The following is a 23,909-nucleotide window of genomic DNA, read 5'->3' as shown; positions in this document are numbered from 1 at the left end:
CGACTGAATCAGGACGGGTAGGCTGCGAAGGAGATGTTCTGCTTGCAGAAGGGCGTTGTAAATGGCCCTTAATTCCAGGATGTTTATGTGCAGACAAACTTCCTGGCTTGACCATTTTCCCTGGAAATTCTCCCCTTGAGTGACTGCTCCCCAACCCGGAGACTCGCGTCCGTGGTTACCAGGACCCAATCCTGGATCCCGAACCGGCGACCCTCCAGTAGATGAGAAATCCTGGCCTTGGGGGACAGGCATATTCTCCGATGCATGTGTAGATGGGACCCGGACCATTTGTCCAACAGGTCCCACTGAAACGTTCTGGCATGAAATCTGCCAAACGGAATGGCCTCTTAGGCCGCTACCATCTTCCCTAGCACTCGAGTGCACTGGTGAATCGACACTCTTGCCGGTTTTAGCAATAGCTCCTGTGATCTCGCCTTTATCAGGAGATCGTCCAAGTACGGGATAATTGTGACCCCCTGCTTGCGCAGGAGCACCATAATTTCCGCCATGACCTTGGTAAAAATCCTCGGGGAAAGACCAAACAGCAACGTCTGAAATTGGTAGTGACAATCCTGAACAGCTAACCTCAGGTACGCCTGATGAGGAGGATATATGGGGACATGTAGGTAAGCATCCTTTATGTCGACTGATACCATGGGCAGTACGGATGGTGTAATGGTTAGCATTACTGCCTCACAGCACTGAGGTCATGGGTTCAATTCCCACCATGGCCCTAACTGTGTGGAGTTTGTATATTCTCCCCATACTTGCGTGGGTTTCCTCCGGGTGCTCCGGTTTCCTCCCACAATCCCAAAATATATACTGGTAGGTTAATTGGCTCCCAAGAAAATTAACCCTAGCATGAATGTGTCTGTGTGTACATGTGATAGGGAATATAGATTGTAAGCTCCACTGGGGCAGGGACTGATGTGAATGGCCAATTCTCTTTACAGCGCTGCGGAATATGTGTGCGCTATATAAATAACTGGTAATAAATAAATAAATAATAAAATCCCCTCCCTCTAGACTGGAGATCACTGCACGCAGAGATTCCATCTTGAATTTGAAACTTTTCAAATACAGATTGAGGGACTTTAAATTCAGAATCGGTCTGACCGAGCCATCTGGCTTCGGGACCACTAACAGGCTTGAATAAAACCCTTCTTCCCGTTGTGACGGGGGCACCTCGACAATGACCCGCTGCTGACACAGCTTCTGTATTGCCGCACTCACTACCTCCCTTTCCGGAAGGGAAGCTGGTAAGGCCGATTTGAAAAATCGTCGTGGAGGCACGTCTTGAAACTCCAGTTTGTATCCTTGGGTCACAATTTCTAGCACCCAAGGGTCCAGGCCCGGGTGAACCCAGACCTGACTGAAAAGCTGAAGACGCGCCCCCACCGGTGCGGACTCCAGCAGGGGAGCCCCAGCGTCATGCGGTGGATTTGGTAGAAGCCGGGGAGGACTTCTGCTCCTGAGACCCTGCCAGGGCCGGTGATCTCTTTCCCTTTCCCTTAACTCTGGCAAGGAAGGATGACCCACGTCCTTTCCGGAACTTCTGCGACCGAAGGACTGCATCTGGTATTGAGGCGTCTTCTTTTGCTGCGGAGGAACAAAAGGCAGAAACGAGGACTTACCCACGGTAGCTGTAAAAACCAGGTCCGCAAGGCCTTCACCAAATAAAACTTCCCCCTTATAGGGCAGAGCCTCCATAGCCTTTTTTGAATCAGCATCACTGAAAGGGTTAAAGCTCGTCTCTGCTTCAATGTCATAGAATTGCTTGTGTTATAGAACTTAATGTTCCAGCACATTCCTTGCTACTGTCCTTGTCTCTTATCTTTTTTATACCGTGTGAACAACCTCCCTATTTGAAATACAAACTTGCCCATATATGCATATCCTTCCACTGCGGCAGTTCCTAGCCAATCATGTTATGTTAGCCCCTTTTTGTGTTCTGTCCAATTAGTTATTGACTTGGGATATACACGCCCTAAATCCTTTCTTTTATATACTTTTGTTAAACGAACAATAAACAGTGTGAATCTTTACTGCTTGTGTTGTGCATGTTCCTTGTGGCTAAAGGTTTACACTCACAGACGTCTGAGAGGCCATCACATCGAGGGTTAAAGAATATAGGGGCAATCCTTTCAAGTGGGGGCTCCGTCCGCGATTCAGTGATCGTCCCCGAATGGTAAGATAGAGAATTTATTGTCTGTCTTTGCCATACGGGATTGCGGTCATACACTGAAGCTGAATCCGTGTCAGTGTTCTGGGAACACGTGACCAAACATCTTTAATGTCTGGGACTTAAAGATACGTCTGAGAAGGGACCAGGGGTCCAAGCGCAACTCTCCAAAGACGTTAGTATCTGGGATACTTAAAATAGACCTGGGAGTCTATACATAACGTGACGTTAGTATCTGGGATACTTAAAATAGACCTGGGAGTCTATACGTAACGTAGAGAATACCTCGATTTGATCGTCTATATATTCTTGTATGTTTGTAGTGAGATAAGTTCTTATATTTGATCAGACGGCTGGTAAGTTTTCGTCTGCCAGATATCTTTACTCAAACACTTTTCCTGCTTCCTGTTTAAAACGCTGTATTTTTCTGACATCTTGTACGAATGGTAAGTATCGTACACGTCAAAAGATTTCATGTTCTCACTATACAGATAATATTGTGATATTGTCAATGACTAATTAACTGGTTAGCTGATGCATGTATAGTAGAGTGTTGTAAATTTTAGATATTTTCTTTTAAAGTTGTACTGTTGATTTATATTACTGTCTGACAATGGGCTCTAGTCAGAGTAAAAAAAACTACATATCCCCCGCCCCTCCCTGGTGAGACATGCAAGATGTATGTCGCCCGCAACTCTACCTCAGAGTATTACTTAGTTAACCCCTGGGTGGATAATTTAGCAGGGTAGACAGAGAAAGCAGGACAGGACCCATTCCTACGGGAAGGCAGTAATTACCCTTTCTATATGGAGGATTAAAAAAAATGTCAGTTCCCAACAGCACAGAAGCGAAGAAGTGAGAAACTGTAAGTCTTTGAAATCCCTCTCGCCTCCCCCTTGCATTCCAATGTATCCTGCGCTCGGAGACACAGATCTCTTGGCAGCAGTAACCCTTTCACACCAGATGGGATCGCCTCCAACTCCACTGCTGGAGGGTGCGTCCACTAGCTCTATCCCTAACGCACCAGTAACCCAGAGTTTAGATAATAGTAAAACACTGTCCCAAGCCCACTATTACCCTCGATGGCTGTATATCTTATTTGCGCAAAGCTTGCAAAGGAGCGATACACATATGAAGGAAGTCTTTAAAACCCGTGCTCCTTTGCCTGTGCTTTTTTGCCTGTCGCTGTAGCTTGTAAACAGAAACCTTCGGAGTCTGTTACTGAGTTTTGGAAAAGGTTTAAGGACTGCTGGACAGATGACGCTGGCTTACCTTTGCTTAACTCAGAAAGCTTACTCATTTCCACCTTCATTAACAACCTTCTGTCATAGTTTCTGTTAAGCAAAACGTCTTTTCCTGGACTTCTGATAGTACGATAGATTTTGAAAAAAAACATCTGTATGAGAAAGAGGCTGCAGGGTGTTTTGATGTAAAGAAACCTGCACCCACTCATAACTATCAGAACTCCAGACGCTTTGACAGACAGAACCAACCCCGCAGTCAGGGAAGATTCCAAAGACCCCGCGCACTGACGGGGCCCGGAGGAGGGTATCCCAGCCTTTATTCAACTCACCCGTCATAGTAAAGATTCACCTCTGCTGCCACTTATTATAAATGGAAGTAAAATTCCCTTTTTAGTGGACAGCGGTGCAACAACCAGTGTTTTGTGTTCTGACCTATGCAGTATCCCCTCTCACCAGAAAAGATAGAAGGTCTCCGCCCCATGATACAGCAATTCTTACAACAGGGTATTCTCAGACATATTGTATCACCATACTGTACTCCTGTGAACCCTGTTGCCAAAGCTGATGGCAGTATAAGATTTGTACAGGATCTCAGAGCGATCAATCAGTTAATTGTCCCAATTGCACCAATTGTTCCAGATGTAAACTCACTCATTTCTGCAATCCCTGCAGATGCTGCGTTCTTCTCTGTAATTGATTTGAAGAATGCCTTTTTTCAGCATACCTGTAGATTCACAGACACAATTACTTTTTGCCTTTTCTTTTAAGGGTAAACAACTTACCTGGTGCAGATTATTGACGCACCTGTTGTCTCCAGGCCACATTGGGGCCCTGGCAACCTCACCATGGTTCAGTCCTGCTACAGTATGCAGATGATCTGCTGCTCTGTAGTCAAACTGAGGAGGCCTGCCGAGAGGATGGTGTTTCATTACTAAACTGGCTTTGTGAATGTGGACACAAGGTGTCCAAAACAAAAATGCAATGATGTAAAAAGCATGTTGATTACTTAGGTTTTGTGCTCACTCAGGGAGAGAGGAAAATCAGTCCACAACGCATACAGTCTGTATTGGGCCTGGTCACCCCAACTACCCAGAGGGAACTACTGTCCTTCCTGGGTATGGTAAATTACTGCAGACAGTGGATTTCTGATTGCTCTTATTATGATAACATTTTGAGACAAGCCACACTGAAGGACAAACCTAAAACTGTACAATGGTCACAAGAAATGTTAACTGCATATGAAAGTTTAAAATGTATGTTGATGAAAAGTCCGGCACTTGGCCTCCCCAATTATGTACTACCTTTCCATCTATATGCAAGGGACAATTGTAAAACCATGGCGGGGGTGCTCACACAGTTTCATGGAGGGAAGTTGCGCCCCGTGGCATTTTTTTTCCAAAGTCATGCCAGTGTCTGTGCAAGGTATGCCTGCCTGCCTCAGGGCTTTGGCAGCCTGTGCAATGGTTGCAGAAATGGCCACTACCCTCACTTTAGGCCACATCACAGTACTCCACACCACACATGATGTCCTGGCAATACTTAAAGGCTTGCACACACAGCACATGTCAGCACAACGCCTTAGTGGATATGAAGTACTCCTTTTGAGTAACCCTACCCTTACCATCAAGTACACTGCTAGTTCTTCTGGCCCTGCACCCATTCTCAATGCCCTTTTAGGCTTGAAAGGTCCCGAGGATGAACCACCCGACCTACATGACTGTGCTGCTTCCATTGAAGCTGAAACTTCTCCCAGACTTGACATGTCTCCCGTTCCCATACCAGGCGCAGACATAGTTTTTGTTGACGGCTCCTGTAGTAGGCCCAATGACAATACATGCCAGGCTGGCTATGCCATTGTCACCCTCCCTGACACTGTGTTGGAAACCCTGCCAATGCCTTATCAGTCCGCGCAAGCTGCAGAACTCATTGCACTCACTAGAGCATGTCCCTCCCTTGACAACGTCCATCTGCTCACTCAACTTCAAGCTGCTGCGACTAATACTGATCTCTCCGACTGGACTTACCCAATTCTGCAGAAAAAATCCTAAATCAGGATTAATCTGCAAAGAGGGGAAACCCTGTATACCCCAGTCCAGTGCCCCTTTGCTCGTTGCCCATTGCCGTGGTGTTGGTCACCGTGGTGAAGCCACAACACTCCTCCTACTAACCAATGATTTTTATGTTACTAATGCCAAATCACTTGTGGACCAGTATGTTAGCAGATGCATCACTTGCCTCAGGAACAACCCTAACAACCCTAATAAAGCTAAACACCAGCATCTTGAATACCCCACCACCCCTTTTACACACTTACAAATTGATTTTACCCATATCCCTGGTACAGGTAAACAAGAATATGCCCTGGTCATTGTAGATATGTTCTCCCGCTGGCCAGAAGTATTCCTAACTAAGTCAGAGGATGCCAAGACAGTAGCAAGAATCCTAACACAGAAAATCATCCCTAGATGGGGGTGCCCCCTGCAAATAAATAGTGATAAAGGCTCAGCCTTTACAGCCAAAATCACACAGGCCTTAGTAAAAGCTCTGCAGGTGGAGTGGAAGTTTCACATCCCGTACCACCTGCAGAGTTCAGGGGTCGTAGGAAGAATGAATAGGACCCTCAAAGACAAACTAAGGAAGGCCACAGGAGGTACCTTCCACAAATGGAAGCAGGTCCTTCCCATTGTCCTAGCAGAAATCAGAATGACCCCGCAGAAAACTCTAGGATACTCACCCTTTGAACCCTTTGAAATACTAATGGGTAGACCCTTCCCCACACCCTGGGCTAAGAAACCGTTGATGATACAGGAAGGAGATCTAGAATTTATAAGAGAAGAGTATGTCAGGTCCCTCATAACCAAACTGAATGAAATTGAACATGAGGTTGTTTGTAAAAACCCTTTGAATCCACAGGAACCTACACACCCCTTTAAAGTCGGAGACAGAGTCGTGGTGAAGGTGCTCCCCAGGAACAAGAGCCCAGGAGACTTCACCTATGGTCCAGAGACAGAAGTCGTAGCAGTTACCCGAACAGCAGTCCTGACAGAGGAAAGTCCTACCTGGATCCATGCATCCCGAGTAAAAAAGGTTCCTAGACCAGACCTAGAGAGGGAAGCAAGTGATTCCAGTGAGGTACGAACCGGGGCGGACAGCCCTGACCTCCCACCTAGCGAAGACAGAAGACCAGAGGAGGATGAAGAAAATGCCCCCTATCTTTACCCTGGGGACTATCTTGATAGCCCTACTGGCCCATTTTCCCCTCTCAATGACTGAGGTTGATATAACTCAGAATAAGGGAAACTGACACTATGGTATAACTCTTCCACCACATACAGCGCAACCTACATACTAGATTATTTCCAATTCCCCCAACTAGCTGCTGTCCAAAAGTCTGTTGACTACCAGATCCGCGCTGACACCACAGACAACCTAAGCCCCGAGGTACCCTATATTTGCGTTACAGGCCATAACTGGGGAAATGATTGCAGCTCATGGTCCGCGGCTGCCTGGAACACAGGTACCCCATGGGGCTATAAGGCCGCTGAAGCCTTAGATGAAAAGGGTAAACACGGAACATCATTAACTCAACGATTAACCCTTCTTAAAATGCCCAACAATTACTGCAACTCCCGCTCAGGCTAAAAATTGCGCCATTGGTGTGCAGAAAGACGTAAGCTTTGCAAGAATCATATAGTATAACAATAATGATTCTAACAGGGGATTGAAAGGGTTAAAGCTCGTCTCTGCTTCAATGTCATAGAATTGCTTGTGTTATAGAACTTAATGTTCCAGCACATTCCTTGCTACTGTCCTTGTCTCTTATCTTTTTTATACCGTGTGAACAACCTCCCTATTTGAAATACAAACTTGCCCATATATGCATATCCTTCCACTGCGGCAGTTCCTAGCCAATCATGTTATGTTAGCCCCTTTTTGTGTTCTGTCCAATTAGTTATTGACTTGGGATATACACGCCCTAAATCCTTTCTTTTATATACTTTTGTTAAACGAACAATAAACAGTGTGAATCTTTACTGCTTGTGTTGTGCATGTTCCTTGTGGCTAAAGGTTTACACTCACAGACGTCTGAGAGGCCATCACATCGAGGGTTAAAGAATATAGGGGCAATCCTTTCAATCACCATTCCATTGATGAGTCCACAATGCCCTCCTAGCCGAGACTGCCATGGCATTGGCCCTCGATGCCAAGAGGCCAATATCCCTCGCAACTTCTTTGAGATAGACCGCAGCGTCCTTGATATGACCCAGTGTCAACAGTACGCTATCCCTATCCAGAGTGTCTATTTCAGATGACAAGGCATCAGCCCACTTTTCAATAGCGTTACTCGCCCATGCCGACGCCACGGCCGGCCTGAGCAGCGTACCTGTCATGACATAAATAGACTTCAAGGTAGTTTCCTGCCTACGATCAGTCGGATCATTAAGGGCCGCCATCTCAGGTGACGGCAACGCCACCTTCTTGGACAAACGCGCTAGAGCTTTGTCCACTGTGGGGGTCGACTCCCACCTAGCCCTATCCTGGGAAGGAAACGGGCATGCCATAGCAATTCTCCTGGGAATCTGCCACCGTTTATCCGGGGTTTCCCAGGCCCTTTCAAAAAGAGCATTCATTTCATGCGAGGAAGGAAACGTTACCACCGGCTTCTTCCCCTTAAACATGCAGACCCTTGTCTCCGGGACAGTGGGGTCCTCTGTGATATGTAACACGTCTTTTATTGCCACAATCATGTATTGAATACTCTTAGCCACCTTAGGATGTAGCTTCGCATTATCATAGTCGACACTGGAGTCAGAGTCCGTGTCGGTATCCGAGTGTGATATCTGGGTAAATTAACGTTTTTGGGACCCCGAGGGTGCCCGAGTGAGTGGGACTACCTCTCCCATGGAATGCCTCCATGCCTGGTTCTGAGCCTCGGATTTATCCAACCTCTTATGTAACAAAGCCACACTCTTATTCAAAACGTTCCACATCTCCACCCAATCAGCAGTCGGCGGTGCCGACGGAGTCACTCCTTTATTCTGTTCAGCCCCCACACGCGCCTCCTCCTGGGAGAGCATTCAGCCTCAGACATGTCGACACACACGTACCGACACCACCCAACACACTGGGCTACAGGGGACAGACCCACAGCAAGGCCTTTCAGAGGGACAGAGAAGGAGTTTGCCAGCCCACACCCAGCGCCCCACCGGTCAGAATCCTGTAAGCGCTGTTATATATTATAACAATATTAACCAACACCAAATTTGTGCCCCCCCCCCCCCCCCCCCTCGTTTTTCAAGCACCCAGTTACTTGTGTGCAGTGAAGGGCCAGGAGCAGCGTCTCTGCAGCAAGCTGTGGAGAGAAAATGGCGCTGGTTAGAGCTGGATTACGAAGCCCCGCCCCCTACATGGCGCGCTTCCATCCCGCTTTTTTATGCTGGCGGGGGTCCCTGGAATGGTGCCACCGCACCTTACATACATGCCAGCCCCTTATATGAGGTAATATTTGCTGCCCAGGGCGCCCTCCCCCCCGGCGCCCTGCACCCTTGCAGTGCCTTGTGCGTGTGGGAGCAATGGTGCGCAGCGCGGCCGCTGCGTGGTACCTCAGGAAGACTGAAGTCTTCTGCCGCCTTCACGAAGTCTTCGTTGCTTCTAATTCTCACCCGTCTTCTGACTTCTGGCTCTGTGAGGGGGACGGCGGCGCGGCTCCGGGAGTGAGCTGCAAGGCGACCCAAGCGATCAGACCTTCTGGAGCTAATGGTGTCCAGTAGCCTAAGAAGCAGAGCCTTGTAACTCACAGAAGTAGGTCTGCTTCTCTCCCCTCAGTCCCACGATGCAGGGATCCTGTTGCCAGCAGTGCTCCCTGAACATAAAAAACCTAACAAAAATCTATTTCCAGAGAAACTCAGGAGAGCACCCTGTGTGTGACCAGTCTCCTCTGGGCACAGAATCTAACTGAGGTCTGGAGGAGGGGCATAGAGGGAGGAGCCAGTTCACACCCATTTAGAGTCTTAAAGTGCCCATGTCTCCTGCGGAGCCCGTCTATACCCCATGGTCCTTTTGGAGTCCCCAGCATCCTCTAGAACGTAGGAGAAATAAAAAGTCACAGAAAGAAAACAATAGCAGTATAAACACAGTGAGAACTGTAGATGGGAATGAAAATCGTCCGGGGACGGGCCGCACAATCCAAATAAAACAACTGCTGGTGTGGGAGCCGTGTGGAGAGATAGAGTGCGGTGACAGGCGAGAGGGGCGATGGCCAGGTATAACAGCCGTATGTTGGTGCAAGGGGTCAGATGTTGGTATAGGCCAGGGGTAGGCAAGTAATATTTAATGGAGTCTGTCAAATTATTTTGGTCGAGGTCCACAAAGCCACAAAATCAGATATCTGGAATGTAAATAATAACAAGTTTTTATTTAGGTGCTGAAACAAGTAATATACTACATTCCTTAAAAGGAAATTTAAGCCTTAAAACTACTAGACATTACGAGTCTTTATGTTACTCTTAGGCAGTGATTCAGGTTGGTTTGCAAAAGCAAACTCTATCTTTAATGGACAAAACCATGGGAGTAATTCAGAGTTGATCGTAGCAGCAAATTTGTTAGCAGTTGGGCAAAATTATGGCCCTCATTCCGAGTTGTTCGCTCGGTAAATTTCATCGCATCGCAGCGATTTTCCGCTTAGTGCGCATGCGCAATGTCCGCACTGCGACTGCGCCAAGTAAATTTGCTATGAAGTTAGGATTTTTACTCACGGCTTTTTCTTCGCTCAGGCGATCGTAGTGTGATTGACAGGAAATGGGTGTTTCTGGGCGGAAACAGGCCGTTTTATGGGCGTGTGGGAAAAAACGCTACCGTTTCCGGAAAAAACGCAGGAGTGGCTGGAGAAACGGGGGAGTGTCTGGGCGAACGCTGGGTGTGTTTGTGACGTCAAACCAGGAACGACAAGCACTGAACTGATCGCAGATGCCGAGTAAGTCTGAAGCTACTCTGAAACTGCTAAGAAGTTTGTAATCGCAAAATTGCGAATACGTCGTTCGCAATTTTAGGATGCTAAGATTCACTCCCAGTAGGCGGCGGCTTAGCGTGAGCAACTCTGCTAAAATCGCCTTGCGAGCGAACAACTCGGAATGACCTCCAATGTGCACTGCAGGGGGGACAGATATAACATTTGCAGAGAGAGTTAGATTCGGGTCGGTTATTTTGTTTCTGTGCAGGGTAAATACAGGCTGCTTTATTTTTACACTGCAATTTAGATTTCAGTTTGAACACACCCCACCCAAATCTAAAGGTGGTTACACATTGGACAGATATATCTGCAGGGGCTGACGCGATACGTCTGTGAACGACGGAGTTCACAGACGTATCGGCCGTACACACTGGCCGACGGACCCGAGATATATCGGCCAGTGTGTACGGGCCTTAACTCTTTCTGCACATGTTATATCTGCCCTCCCCCCCTGCAGTGCACATTGGCCCTCATTCCGAGTTGTTCGCTCGTTCTTTTTCATCGCATCGCAGCGATTTTCCGCAAACTGCGCATGCGCAATGTTCACAGTGCGACTGCGCCAAGTAAATTTGCTAAGAAGTTTGGTATTTTACTCACGGCATTACGAGGTTTTTTCTTTGTTCTGGTGATCGTTGTGTGATTGACAGGAAGTGGGTGTTTCTGGGCGGAAACTGGATGTTTTATGGGAGTGTGTGAAAAAACGCTGTCGTTTCTGGGAAAAACGCGGGAGTGGCTGGAGAAACGGGGGAGTGTCTGGGCGAACGCTGGGTGTGTTTGTGACGTGAAACCAGGAATGAAACTGACTGAACTGATCGCAGTGGCAGAGTAAGTGTCGAGCTACTCAGAAACGGCTTAGAAATTTCTATTCGCAATTTTGAGAATCTTTCGTTCGCAATTTTGCTAAGCTAAGATTCACTCCCAGTATGCGGCGGCTTAGCGTGTGCAATGCTGCTAAAAGCAGCTTGCGAGCGAACAACTCGGAATGAGGGCCATGGTTTTGTCCAACTGCTAACAAATTTGCTGCTGCGATCAACTCTGAATTATACAATTATGACAATAATGTCCTTCTTCTCTTCGAAAAGTGCTGTGACTATTTCCAACATACATTCTTTTATGGTCTCCGAGTCCGAAAAGGCTTCTGGTGCTTACTAAGCGTCCAGCATATGTGCAACGCTGCTTCTCCAGATTTCTGTTGTTCACTCATGCACCGAACTAGTATAGCCGTACTATTTTTGTAAGAAGACAGACAAGACTGCAGTTTGTCTTTACGCGCTGCACTACCACTTGTTTCGTAGTGTCGCTTTAAATTTCCACATTTAATAATAGCGTCCGTCTTGTTGCATATGAAGCAAAGTGGAACAGCTGCAGTTCTTTCAAGCAGCGTAAAACAGTATAGTTCGGTCCACTCCGAAACTTCCTATTTTCACTGTTAACTTTACGCTTTTTATAAAACATGTTTATCCACAACACGATGTTTGAGTAACTTAGTAATTCGTACTCACGGATGCTCCACGTATACTGCAGTGTCACCGGATGACCTTTGTGCCATTCCCGGCTCGGTTACGCCGCGCCCGCACGAGTTCCGGTCCGGATGCAGGATTCACCTGGTCTACAATAAGCAAATACACAACTGTGTGACCAAAGGGGTGTGCTCTTACGTAGTGTAGGACCAATACAGACCTATGATGCAATATATATACATACAACAAAATACTGCGCAGGAGGGGGAGCAGCAAGACATCTAAACAGATGTTATCCAAGATCTGTGCGAACATATGTATATAATAGATTCTTAACTAGAGATGAATTAGCACAATATCAGAATTGCGCAATAGAAAGGACTCAGCTGCCTTGATACACCACTCCACAAGGGGGAAGGGGGGGGGACAACAATTCCTTGGCTTAGAATATGTATACAAATGAAAAAGTGAAGTATCACTGGCGCTAGGTCTTTAAAGATGTGTAATCGCCCATTAGTGGGGAAATATCACAGCCCATGGTTTTAATTCAAACACAATGGGATGAAAATCAGCAATAAAATATAAAATCAATTTATTATCATAAAACACACATACAAGTGTAAATTCACAAGCACAAATACAGACTGCACTGTCCCGTGACACCGCGTCAGCCCACTCACATGGGACATTGCGTCACCCCGCTCACGTAGCCCACTCGGCAGGGAAAGGAAGATGGATGCTCTTGCCTCTCTGCGTCATTACAGCGTGACTGCCATCTTTCTTCCCCTGCCAGTATTTATTAATTAGACTCTATCTTCTTTCTAGATTCTAAAACAGTAGGCGGCCCGCTGTTCTGTCCTTTGCAGTCCGGAGATGGACCGCGGTCCACCAGTTGCCTGTTCCTGGTATAGGCTGTACTCAGATCAGTAGGGACAGGCAGTGGAAATTTCCTGGAGATAGCAGCAGGGTAGCATCCAAACGTAGAGAAAGCAGGGCCACCTAAGACTGCTCGCATAGGGAGAGGCACCAGTCCAGATAAAACAGGGGAGCGATGAAAGATAATATGGGGGACGGTGGAGTCCAGGTGTCCCGTGGACGGCCCAAGCGATTTGGGGCAGACAGAGCACCGGAACCAGGCAGATAGGAGGGCGAGGGGAAAAGAAGGAGGGTAGATGGAATGCAGGGAATGGGGGCAAGGACAACACAAAAGGAGGGTAAGGAACCAAGAACGGGATAGGGTAGAAATGAGAAGAGGGATTAGTATAGAAGGGGGGGTAACAGACAATATTAGTACCGGAGGACCCCTTGCCAGAGGTTTAGAAGGACGCCAGGGAATTCTGTTGTTCTGTAACCCCAGGCAATGGCTGTTACTTTCATAGGCAGCACAGGGAAGAAGGAGTCACCAGCGCTGTGCATGCTAGGAAGACGGAGGGGAGATTCCACCGTGCAGCACAGAAAAGATCACAGTTAGCATGGGGTAGGGGGGTGCACCCCGCCAGTCAGCCCCTGAGTACACCAAGCCGCAGCCTTCCAAGAAAAACAGCCCGGAGGGTAGGCGTCAGCGGGAGGAGGCAACAGGGGATAAAGCACAGCCAGGAGCAATCTCTGCGGTTCATCCACAGAGCCGAACAAGCAAGGAACCGCGGCACCACCGCACCTCTGTCACACAGCTTCAGGCGGCCGGGGGTAAGCACAGATGTAGAGTGTAAGTTGTAAGTTGAAGGCGTGGAAGGCAGGGGAATTGCGATCCTCAGTCCCGTCAGCAGGTCACCAGCGAGGCAGCAGGTCCGGTTACGTGGCCGGAGCACCACAGTTGCCAGCTGGGGGCCCACCAGCCACAGCGATGGGAGGCAGGTAAGCAGCCGGCTTTTCACCGGAGGAGGGACTCCATGGCAGGCGGGTGAACAGTCACAGATGCGCGTTCCAGGCTTGATGTACTCAGGTGTCCGAGAGCAGCCCAGGGAAGCCGCGCCAACGACTCCAGCAGGAAGGTAAACGAGACAAGCCGGTAATCAAGGGGATACGGGTAGGAAGGGTAGCCACAGCCTCAAAAGTATAGTTCAGGCAGGGCTTGGTGCAACGGTGAGCAGCCCGGTTGAGAGAGGATGGGAGCACGATCCCACACCATGCAGCGGCCCAGGTACGAGCCTAACTCCAGGGAATAAAGCTTACATCCAGTCGACCACCCCAAGAGGGGCACCATTGGATACCGCTGGACATGAGGGAGACAGTCCTGTGTAGGGTTCTTGGCAAAACAGGCTTAATCAGCGTGGATGGCAGTGGATGGAGCCGAAAGGAGCAGAGCCCAGTTAAAATGTGGCCATCTTAGATGCGCCACCCACCGGAAGTCCTATCCACTTATTCTTAACAGATTATATATGTGTGTGTTCATGCTAAGATGTTTTAGCAGTGCACAGCGCCATGCCTGAATTTTAAAGCACATCTATTCACATTAAAGAGAGAGCTTGAGGGAAGCCCAGTACTTACGGAAGTGCTGGGCACGCTCCTATTAACGATGCAGAGGGCTTGCATGCCCCCATCTGTGATGCTGACAGGGGCCACATCGTCCCCAATAGTGATGTTGACGTAGCTGCACCACTGTGCCCTGCCCGCATCCTACCGAGAACACACACACGAATATATGTTATATATATAGTATCTATGCATGTATTTGTACCCCTTATCTTGGTTTGTCCAGGTGCACCGTTACTTGCTTTACTCCAACTCAGAATCAGCCCCTAAATGCCCGCTAGGTGCAAATTCTAGCTGGTTAGAAAATAGTTTATTTTTATAATCTTCCTCTGATACTTTAAAGGCATATCTTTCCCCAATACATCGGATATAACCTCCTGCACATTTTCATATAATAAATGTTTCTTTTAGGACATTGATGAACTTCACTCCAGGAGTTGATTATTGCAGGCTGTGAAATCTCACAGCCTAACCTGCACTGGGATCACATATATTGCTCTTTTTCTACTGAAAGAGCTACAAAAATTGAGAAATCGGTTACTAGACTTACGTATGAAGTTTAATTATCTTTTAAATGATTTACTCAACCAATGGTTGATTTAGTTTCTTTGCTAGAGGAGGGCCTTGCACACATTTAATAAACACCCCTGAGGAAGTTCCGATTGATGAAACGCGTTGGATGATACCAGCTTAACCTAAGTGGAGTGAACAAGCTGTCCTTGAGCTCTCCCCGGCTGGGGTTGACAGCAGGTTCTCCTTTGTACCATCAGCCCGCAAAGGTCAAGAAGGATATGTATTTATGTGTGATGTAAGTTTTTAATTAATAATTTTCTGCTGCGGGGTACACTGGGCTCCACAAGGATAGACATTGGGGTGTAGAGTAGGATCTTGATCCGAGGCACCAACAGGCTCAAAGCTTTGACTGTTCCCAGAATGCACAGCGCCGCCTCCTCTATAACCCCGCCTCCCTGCACAGGAGCTCAGTTTTGTAGTTGGTGCTGCAGTAAGCAGGCACATAAGAGAGGGGCTGCTCCAGGCAGCCCTAAGAGAACTTTTTTTGCAGAAAAAGTGAAGACTTCAAGTGCAGCAACGGTGGTAAATGTCAGAAGACATTCACTGCTGCAGCTCCAGCTCTCCCTAGCGGCGCTGTACACTCCCGAGCCCTGGTTGCCGGGTAACTACAGCAGGAGGCTCCGGCTTTCTTCACGTCAGGCACACACGACGGGGGCTCTCCGGGATCGCGTGGCCGCGCTTCGGGAGGTGGTGAGTGGGTCCTGCTTGCGGGACCCGGTCTTTATCGCGATCCGGCACGGTCAGTGGGAGGCGGGCCGCACGCGCTGGCGGTGGACACTGTGGCAGTACAGGCGATCCCACTAGATCACCAGGGCATAGGTGCAGGTCAGGTTTTTTCTCAGTAGCCCACAGTACCTGGTGGTTTTGCCAGCAGGGGGATAAGGCTTAGACCTGAAGCCCCTCCCCCAGCCCCAGGGCGCCATTTCCCGCCAATGTTCCCGCCCTGGAGCTGCATATCTGTCTCTCCCTCACTCCCTGTCAGTGTCTGGGCGCCATTATCTCTCAGCTTCACTGTTCCTGGGACTGCTTGGGCAAATCCTCCTGTGTAAAGCCGCCTGGTTGTCAGTGCTGTGACTTTACATAACACTTAAGTATTCTACCTGCCTTTTTAGACAGTGTTAGTTAAGAAAGTGCATTTAGTCAGGGTTTTCTAGTACAATTACCCTGTGATATACATCCAGTTCTTACTGTGCAGTGTTATATCTATTGACTATATAGCTATATATATAAGCTAGTCCAGTGCAGTATTATTGTTAGTAATAACCTCTGCATTGTACAAACTGTGACTATCTGTGTGTGCATTAGATAGCTGAGTGGTGTCCATTTCGTGTCTTTCATTCAACTTGCTATCCCTATATTCTATAACCTGAGGGGGCTTGGTGCGTTAGGTTTTATATTGGTATAGGATTTTCACAAAGATATACTGTATTACGTATTTTCTCTGTGATTTAGTCACCATATCTCTCCTTTATCTCTGCTAGTGCTGACTACACTGCGCAGGGGTTTGGGTAAGAGGTATTGTGCTGCTGCCAATTGTACTGTGTTACCTGATACTGCAAGTTATATCATGTCTGCTTCTGAGGGTAACGGTTCTGGGGCTGAAAACACTGCCGGTGTTGCTGAAGCCACAGATCCCTATGAGGAGATTATAGCAGCTGTGTGCTCTGGTTCTGGGGGCTCCTTGCCCCCCAGTGGGACTGTGGCAACGGAGGTACATAATGTCCCACCGTGGGCCGCTTTTTCCACGCTTCTACATACGCTAGTTAATAAACTAACACCCCCTATGGGACCCCCAATGCCGGTACAACCGTATGTGGTCCCTGCAGCTAACCCGCCGTGGGCGGACGATTTATCTGCTCAATTGAAGAAGTTGAACCAGGCTCTGACTACTAAAAAGTCTGACCATCGCTCGCCTAAGTCCAAGGGGTCCTCTAAGCGAGCGCTTGTCTCTTCACAATCCACTGCTGTCACTGACACCTCGTCTGATGAAGACGGCACTTACACTGACCCCACAGGTTCTGACTCAGATACTGCTGATGGGGAGGGTAGTTCACATGTGGATGTTCCTGATCATTTGGAGGCTATTAAGTTAATTCTACAGATTACGGATGATCCCGAGCCATCCGTCCCTCCTAAGAAACCAGATAGGTTCAAGCGCCAGAAGGTGGTTATACAAGTTTTAGTTCACTCTGATCACCTAGTGGATATACGTCAGGAACCCTGGGAAAACCCGGGTACGAAGTTTGTGCCTCTAAAGAAGATGCTGGCTCGCTATCCCCTCGCACCAGAGCTGTCTAAGAATTGGGAAACGCCTCCGCCAGTAGAATCACATGTGGCTAGGATGGTGGTTTCCTCAGCTCTACCTGTCACTACCGTCACGTCTCTAAAAGAGCCTATGGATAAACGTGTGGAGGGCTGTCTTAAAGCGATTTACACCCTCACGGGTGCTGCACAAAGGCCCACTATTGCAGCAACATGGGCTGCAGAGGCTATTGAAGCATGGGCCTCTTCTGACCATGCTAGACAAGGCTTGTCATATATTGTCACAGCTGTTCGCTATATTAAAGAGGCGGCTTCTGATGCCGGTATCCTAGCAGCCAAGGCCTCTACTACGTCAGTCCTGGCTCGCCGGATATTGTGGCTGAGATCCTGGTCTGTGGATCTGGACTCTAGAAAAACCCTGGAGGTATTCCCTGTCAAGGGAGATATTCTGTTTGGGGAGGACTTAAATAAGATAGTGGCTGACTTGGATACTGCCAAAACTGCCTGTCTGCCAAGTACCGCTCATTCTGTGTCGAAGGCTAAAGTACTTCCTTTCACCCCTTTCGTCCTTCAGGTAAAGCAAACGGTCAGGCATACAACAAGCAGGCCCACACTTCCAAACCTAGTAAGCCAAAGCCAAAAAGAGCCTGGGCGGCCCGTCAGCCAGCTTCCAAGGCCGATAAGCCTGCCGCATGACGGGCGGGCCTCCTCCTTGGGGATCCCAGGGTGGGGGGCCGGCTTCTAGGGTATACCCAGGAATGGTTGAAGACCACTTCAGATGCCTGGGTACGGGAAGTCATCACTCGAGGTTACGCCATAGCCTTCAAAAACCGACCCCCTCATCGATTTTGCCAGACAGACGTCCCGTTGGACCAGACAAAGGCAAACACTCTGCATTCGGTTGTACAGACCCTCCTGGATACAGGAGTCGTAGTACAGGTGCCTCTTGCGCAGAGGGTCCGGGGGTACTATTCTCCGCTGTTTCTAGTCCCGAAACCGAATGGGTCCTCTCGGCCCATTCTCAACCTCAAGGCATTGAACAGGTTTGTGAAGGTTTCCAAGTTCCGTATGGAAACCCTTCACTCTATAGTTCTGGCTTTGGAACCTGGGGACTACATGGTCTCCCTGGACATACAGGATGCTTACCTGCATATTCCTATAGCAGCGTCACATCAGCAATACCTGAGGTTTGCTATTGGCAACCTCCATTACCAGTTTCAGGCGTTACCTTTTGGTTTAACAACGGTTCCGCGAGTCCTCACCAAAGTTATGGCGGTGAGGACGGTGGTACTCCGCCGTCAAAGGGTCAGGATACTGCCGTATCTGGACGACTTGTTAATCCTGACAAATTCCCCAGAACTTCTACGTCATCTAGATATGACAGTCCGGTTTCTACAAGCCCACGGGTGGCTCATCAACTGGAAGAAATCCTCCCTGATCCCTGCTCAGAGCATGGTTGGGGCACGGTGCTGGAGCAACACTCCCTTCAGGGTCGGTGGACCAAGGAGGAGTCCCTCCTCTCAATCAACATTCTGGAATTGCGGGCGGTCTTTAATGCATTGAACCTAGCCCAGCATTTAATTCACAACCGTCCTGTTCAAGTGCAGTCGGACAACGCCACCACAGTGGCTTACATAAATCATCAAGGCGGCACTCGAAGCCGTCTGGCAATGAAGGAAGTCTCACGGATTCTACATTGGGCGGAACGCCATCTACTGGCCATATCGGCAATCTTCATTCCGGGAGTCCTGAATTGGGAAGCAGACTTTCTCAGTCGTCAGGACGTACATGCCGGCAAGTGGGGCCTCCATCCAGAAGTGTTTCAACTCCTAGTGGAAAAGTGGGGTCTTCCAGATGTAGATCTGATGGCGTGTCGACCCAATCACAAGGTTCCGGTCTTCGGAGCAAGGACAAGGGATCCTCAAGCAGCATTTGCGGATGCGCTGGCGGTGCCGTGGAGATTTCGGCTGCTGTACGTGTTCCCTCCGGTGTCACTCCTGCCCAGGGTAATTCGGAAGTTCAAGCAAGAAAAAGGAATTCTGCTTCTCATAGCTCCAGCATGGCCCAGATGGCACTGGTTCTCAGACCTGCAAGGCCTATCGTCAGAGCGTCCAATTCTACTTCCACAACGCCCAGACCTCCTCGTTCAGGGCCCCTTTGTCTACCAAGACCTAGCCCGGCTGTCTTTGATGGCTCTTGAAGCTTCCGTCTTAAGGACTAAAGGGTTTTCTGAGGCGGTCATTCAAACTATGTTGCGGGCCCGGAAACCGGCTTCGGCTCGGATTTACTATAGGGTCTGGCATTCTTACTTTGTTTGGTGCGCATCTAACGATTATGACGCTTCCAAGTTTAGTATAGCCAAGTTGTTGGCTTTTCTTCAGCAGGGCCTGGACTTAGGCCCTGCTGAAGGCCTACGTCTGGCCTCCCTCAAGGTTCATATTTCTGCCTTGTCGGTGTGGTTTCAGAATAAAATTGCGACCTTACCTGATGTGCATACCTTTACTCAGGGTGTGTTGCGTATCCAACCTCCCTATGTCCCGCCTGTGGCTCCTTGGGACTTGTCGGTGGTTTTGGAGGCGTTACAAGAGTCTCTGTTTGAACCTCTTGGTTCAGCTGATCTTAAGTGGCTTTCCCTTAAGGTGGTGTTTCTGCTGGCTATTGCTTCAGCTAGAAGAGTGTCGGATTTGGGTGCCTTGTCCTGTAGTTCCCCATATCTGATATTTCACCGTGACCTGGCGGTTCTTAGGACTCGTCCCGGATATTTACCTAAGGTGGTTTCCTCGTTCCACCTTAACCAGGAGATTGTGGTTCCGGCACTTGTTTCTCCTGATCTGTCTCCCAAAGAGAAGTCTTTGGATGTGGTACGGACTCTCCGAATCTATGTGAAGAGAACTGCTTCCATTAGGAAATCTGATTCTCTCTTTGTACTGTTTGGATTTCACAAACGGGGCTGGCCTGCTCACAAGCAGACTTTGGCCAGATGGATTAGAATGGTGATTGCACATGCTTATGTGAGGGCTGGTCTGTCGGCTCCTGCTCACATTACGGCCCATTCTACTCGGTCTGTTGGACCTTCTTGGGCGGCCCGCCGTGGTTCGACCCTTGAACAATTGTGCAAGGCGGCTACGTGGTCTTCAGTGAACACGTTCATAAGGTTCTATGCCTTCGAAACTGCCGCTTCCCAGGATGCTTCCTTTGGATGCCGGGTTCTTGTGCCCGCTACAGTGCGTCCCCTCCCATAAGGAACTGCTTTAGGACATCCCCAATGTCTATCCTTGTGGAGCCCAGTGTACCCTGCAGCAGAAAACGAGATTTATGGTAAGAACTTACCTTTGTTAAATCTCTTTCTGCGAGGTACACTGGGCTCCTCAAGGCGCCCACCCTGACGCACTTAGCTTCTTTGGGTTCGTATGGCATTAGCCGCTGACACTTCTCCTGTTGTGAGAGTGTGGTGTATGTGGCTACTAACCGTTGTCGTCTCTTTTCCTGCTACTGCATTGGGCTGGTTAACTAAAAACTGAGCTCCAGTGCAGGGAGGCGGGGTTATAGAGGAGGCGGCGCTGTGCATTATGGGAACAGTCAAAGCGTTGAGCCTGTTGGTGCCTCGGATCAAGATCCTAGTCTACACCCCAATGTCTATCCTTGTGGAGCCCAGTGTACCTCGCAGAAAGAGATTTAACAAAGGTAAGTTCTTACCATAAATCTCGTTTTTTTTTATTTATGGAAAGCTTATACAGTCTGAATGATACATATTTATCTGGGTTTACTCTGGTATGGGGGTTCTTGTTCAGACAAAATTTACCTAATAGCCACTTCGATCTCCATCTACCAAGAAGTTCTTTAAAGGACACAAAGACTTGTAAAGAAAACTGCGGTCAACAACAGTCAAACTTTGTTTTGTCACTTTGTTGCCACAAACAAGCCCCATTAGTGTACCGCTTTGCTCGCCATGCTTCGGGCAAGGTTAATATTTCCAGTCGTAGTCCACATGGATGGTAACGTATGAAACAGTTAAAACAATATATATAAAAAAACTTGTGTCGACCATATGTGTTGACCATTGTCATGTTGACCTTTTCGAACCTGTCGGGTTTTTGAATTGGCTACCTTTTACATGTCGACCTTTGACTCTGTCGACCTAATGCATGTCAACTATTAGTGGTCGACCTATTGACTGTAGACTTTTTTAGTGTAGATCTATAGACCGGATACTAGATGGACCTATAGCTATCCTTTTAATGCATTCCTAATAAAATTTGATATTTTACTTATTTGCTTAATAGATCTAAAGGCACCTGACTAATAGGTTTTTTTTGTTTGTTTTTTAAAGAAATGCAGTATAACATTTGTGTTAAATGAACTACATATTGGGGGTCATTCCGAGTTGTTCGCTCGTTGACGATTTTCGCAACGGATCGATTAAGGCAAAAATGCGCATGCGCATGGTACGCAGCACGCATGCGCTAAGTATTTTAGCACACAACTTAGTAGATTTACTCACGTCCGAACGAAGAATTTTCATCGTTGAAGTGATCGGAGTGTGATTGACAGGAAGTGGGTATTTCTGGGCGGAAACTGACCGTTTTCTGGGAGTGTGCGGAAAAACGCAGGCGTGCCAGGATAAAATGCAGGAGTGGCTGGAGAAACGGGGGAGTGGCAGGGCGTGTTTGTGACGTCAATCCAGGAACGAAACGGGCTGAGCTGATTGCAGTGCAGGAGTAAGTCTCGAGCTACTCAGAAACTGCTAAGAATGAATTTTTTGCAATTCTGCTACTCTTTCATTCGCTATTCTGCTATGCTGAGATACACTCCCAGAGGGCGGCGGCCTAGCGTGTGCAATGCTGCTAAAAGCAGCTAGCGAGCGAACAACTCGGAATGACCCCTATTGTTGGGATTTTAAAGCTCAAAGCTTTGTCTAAATTAACAATATAAATTCCTAATGCATTTAAAACTACAAAAAGTGTGTGTAGTTACCCATTACTTTAAAAAATAACTGCACTTTTATATAAATTGGCAAACATTTGTAGTAAAAAACAAACAAACAAACAAACTTCAACAAAAGCAAAAGTTATTTATTTTATAAGAGGCTTTTAACCTCAGCAATTTATTAACAATTGTTTAACAACATTTTTTTTCATTTACATTTTATTTCATAAGTTTCAAGTGCAAAATGAGAAAAGGATACAAAAAAAATCTTGAAAAAGGCTATAAAGTACTAAAACTGTATATTACAACAAATACCAATATAACTATAAAATGTTTAATATCATTTTAGCACCGTTTTTTTCCCATTAGAATAAAATCAGAATATTTTCAGGAAACACAAAATAGTACTTTTCTTGAAAAATGTAAGCCTTTCTTGCCTTTATAACATATTTTTTTGAGAATTTGACTTGTTACTGTGGGTTATAGCATTATATTAATGAGTAAACCTAAATGTGTTTGTACATTCATAAAAAAAATGTGAATACAAGCTAACTACAATGTTTTAATTCATGTTTTGCTGGTAAGATTAAACTGTACAGCTTTTTTGTTTTCTTAGAACAGGGATGGCCAAAGTGTCGTTCACAATTGACTGGTCGACCAGTAAATTGTGGTGATTTTCAGCAGCAGCCAATAAGAATCATGCTAATTCTAATTGGCTTGCTGCGCCAAAGCAATGGCTGTCCCTGTGACAGGAATAGCCAGTAAGAAACAGTCTGATTCTTATTGGCTGAGGCCAAGGCCATAAAACATGGCCACACAGCCAGCCCGCCATGATGCACATCACACTAGCACTGCACATGACTCTTCCTGCCCAATATCAGTGGCAAGTGTTCCCTTCTCCTGGTCAGCAGCAGCTCCAGATCTCCAAAAAAGCTGTCCAAATTCCAGCTGTCCACTGTCAACTTCTCCCCGGAGCAGGTGGCCAGCGTACGCGACAAGCTAGAGGAGACTGGGGGCATTGAAAGGCTGGGGCGCTTCCTATGGTCCCTGCCCATGGCCCCTGGGTAATTAGTTCAAAAAGCAAAGGCAGGGAGAGAGCAGCAGCTGCTATGAACAGGCCAGTCCCAGCAACTTGTCCCCCAGCTTGCACCCCTGTCTAAGAGACACCTGGTATATACCTACACCTGAGGTTTGGTGGCAAACAAGGGAAATGTTGGGGAGATCTGATGACTTACTTACTTTTAAATTAATTTAAAATGTATATGTTTTCTTTGGCTCAGAGCCCTAAATAGCTTTCCTGCCAACCATCCCGGGACAGTCCGAATGCACCTTGCCGCAGAGCCATACCCCTTTTTCTGGATGCACCCCGCATTCAAGCACAAATGTCCCTACTTGGTACATTGACAAAGGTTTTTGGTCTTTAGAGTTGATAAAGTCTGGCCATTCCTAACTTAGATGGTACTTTAGTAGTCGCTCATGGAATGGAGCTATATTTATGTGAAAATCAACACAATTCACCCATTTGTTGTGTCAATAAACTGCAATGAAGCAACAGTAACTTTGTAACATGCAGCTGACCTCCAAGATTTTCTGCTACCCAGCAGGCCACAACATTTTACAGCACAGTATGGTTAGTGTCACCTACTATACAAAATGCAAACGTTTAGCAATTAAAGATCTGCAGCACGTGTAATAGCAACCATAACAAATACAGGTTGAGTCTCCCTTATCCAAAATGCTTGGGACCAGAGGTATTTTGGATATGGGATTTTTCCGTATTT

The sequence above is a fragment of the Pseudophryne corroboree genome, chromosome 3 (genome assembly GCF_028390025.1).
Source record: "Pseudophryne corroboree isolate aPseCor3 chromosome 3, aPseCor3.hap2, whole genome shotgun sequence".
Lineage (NCBI taxonomy): Eukaryota > Metazoa > Chordata > Amphibia > Anura > Myobatrachidae > Pseudophryne > Pseudophryne corroboree.
Note: the sequence above shows the minus strand (reverse complement) of the source record.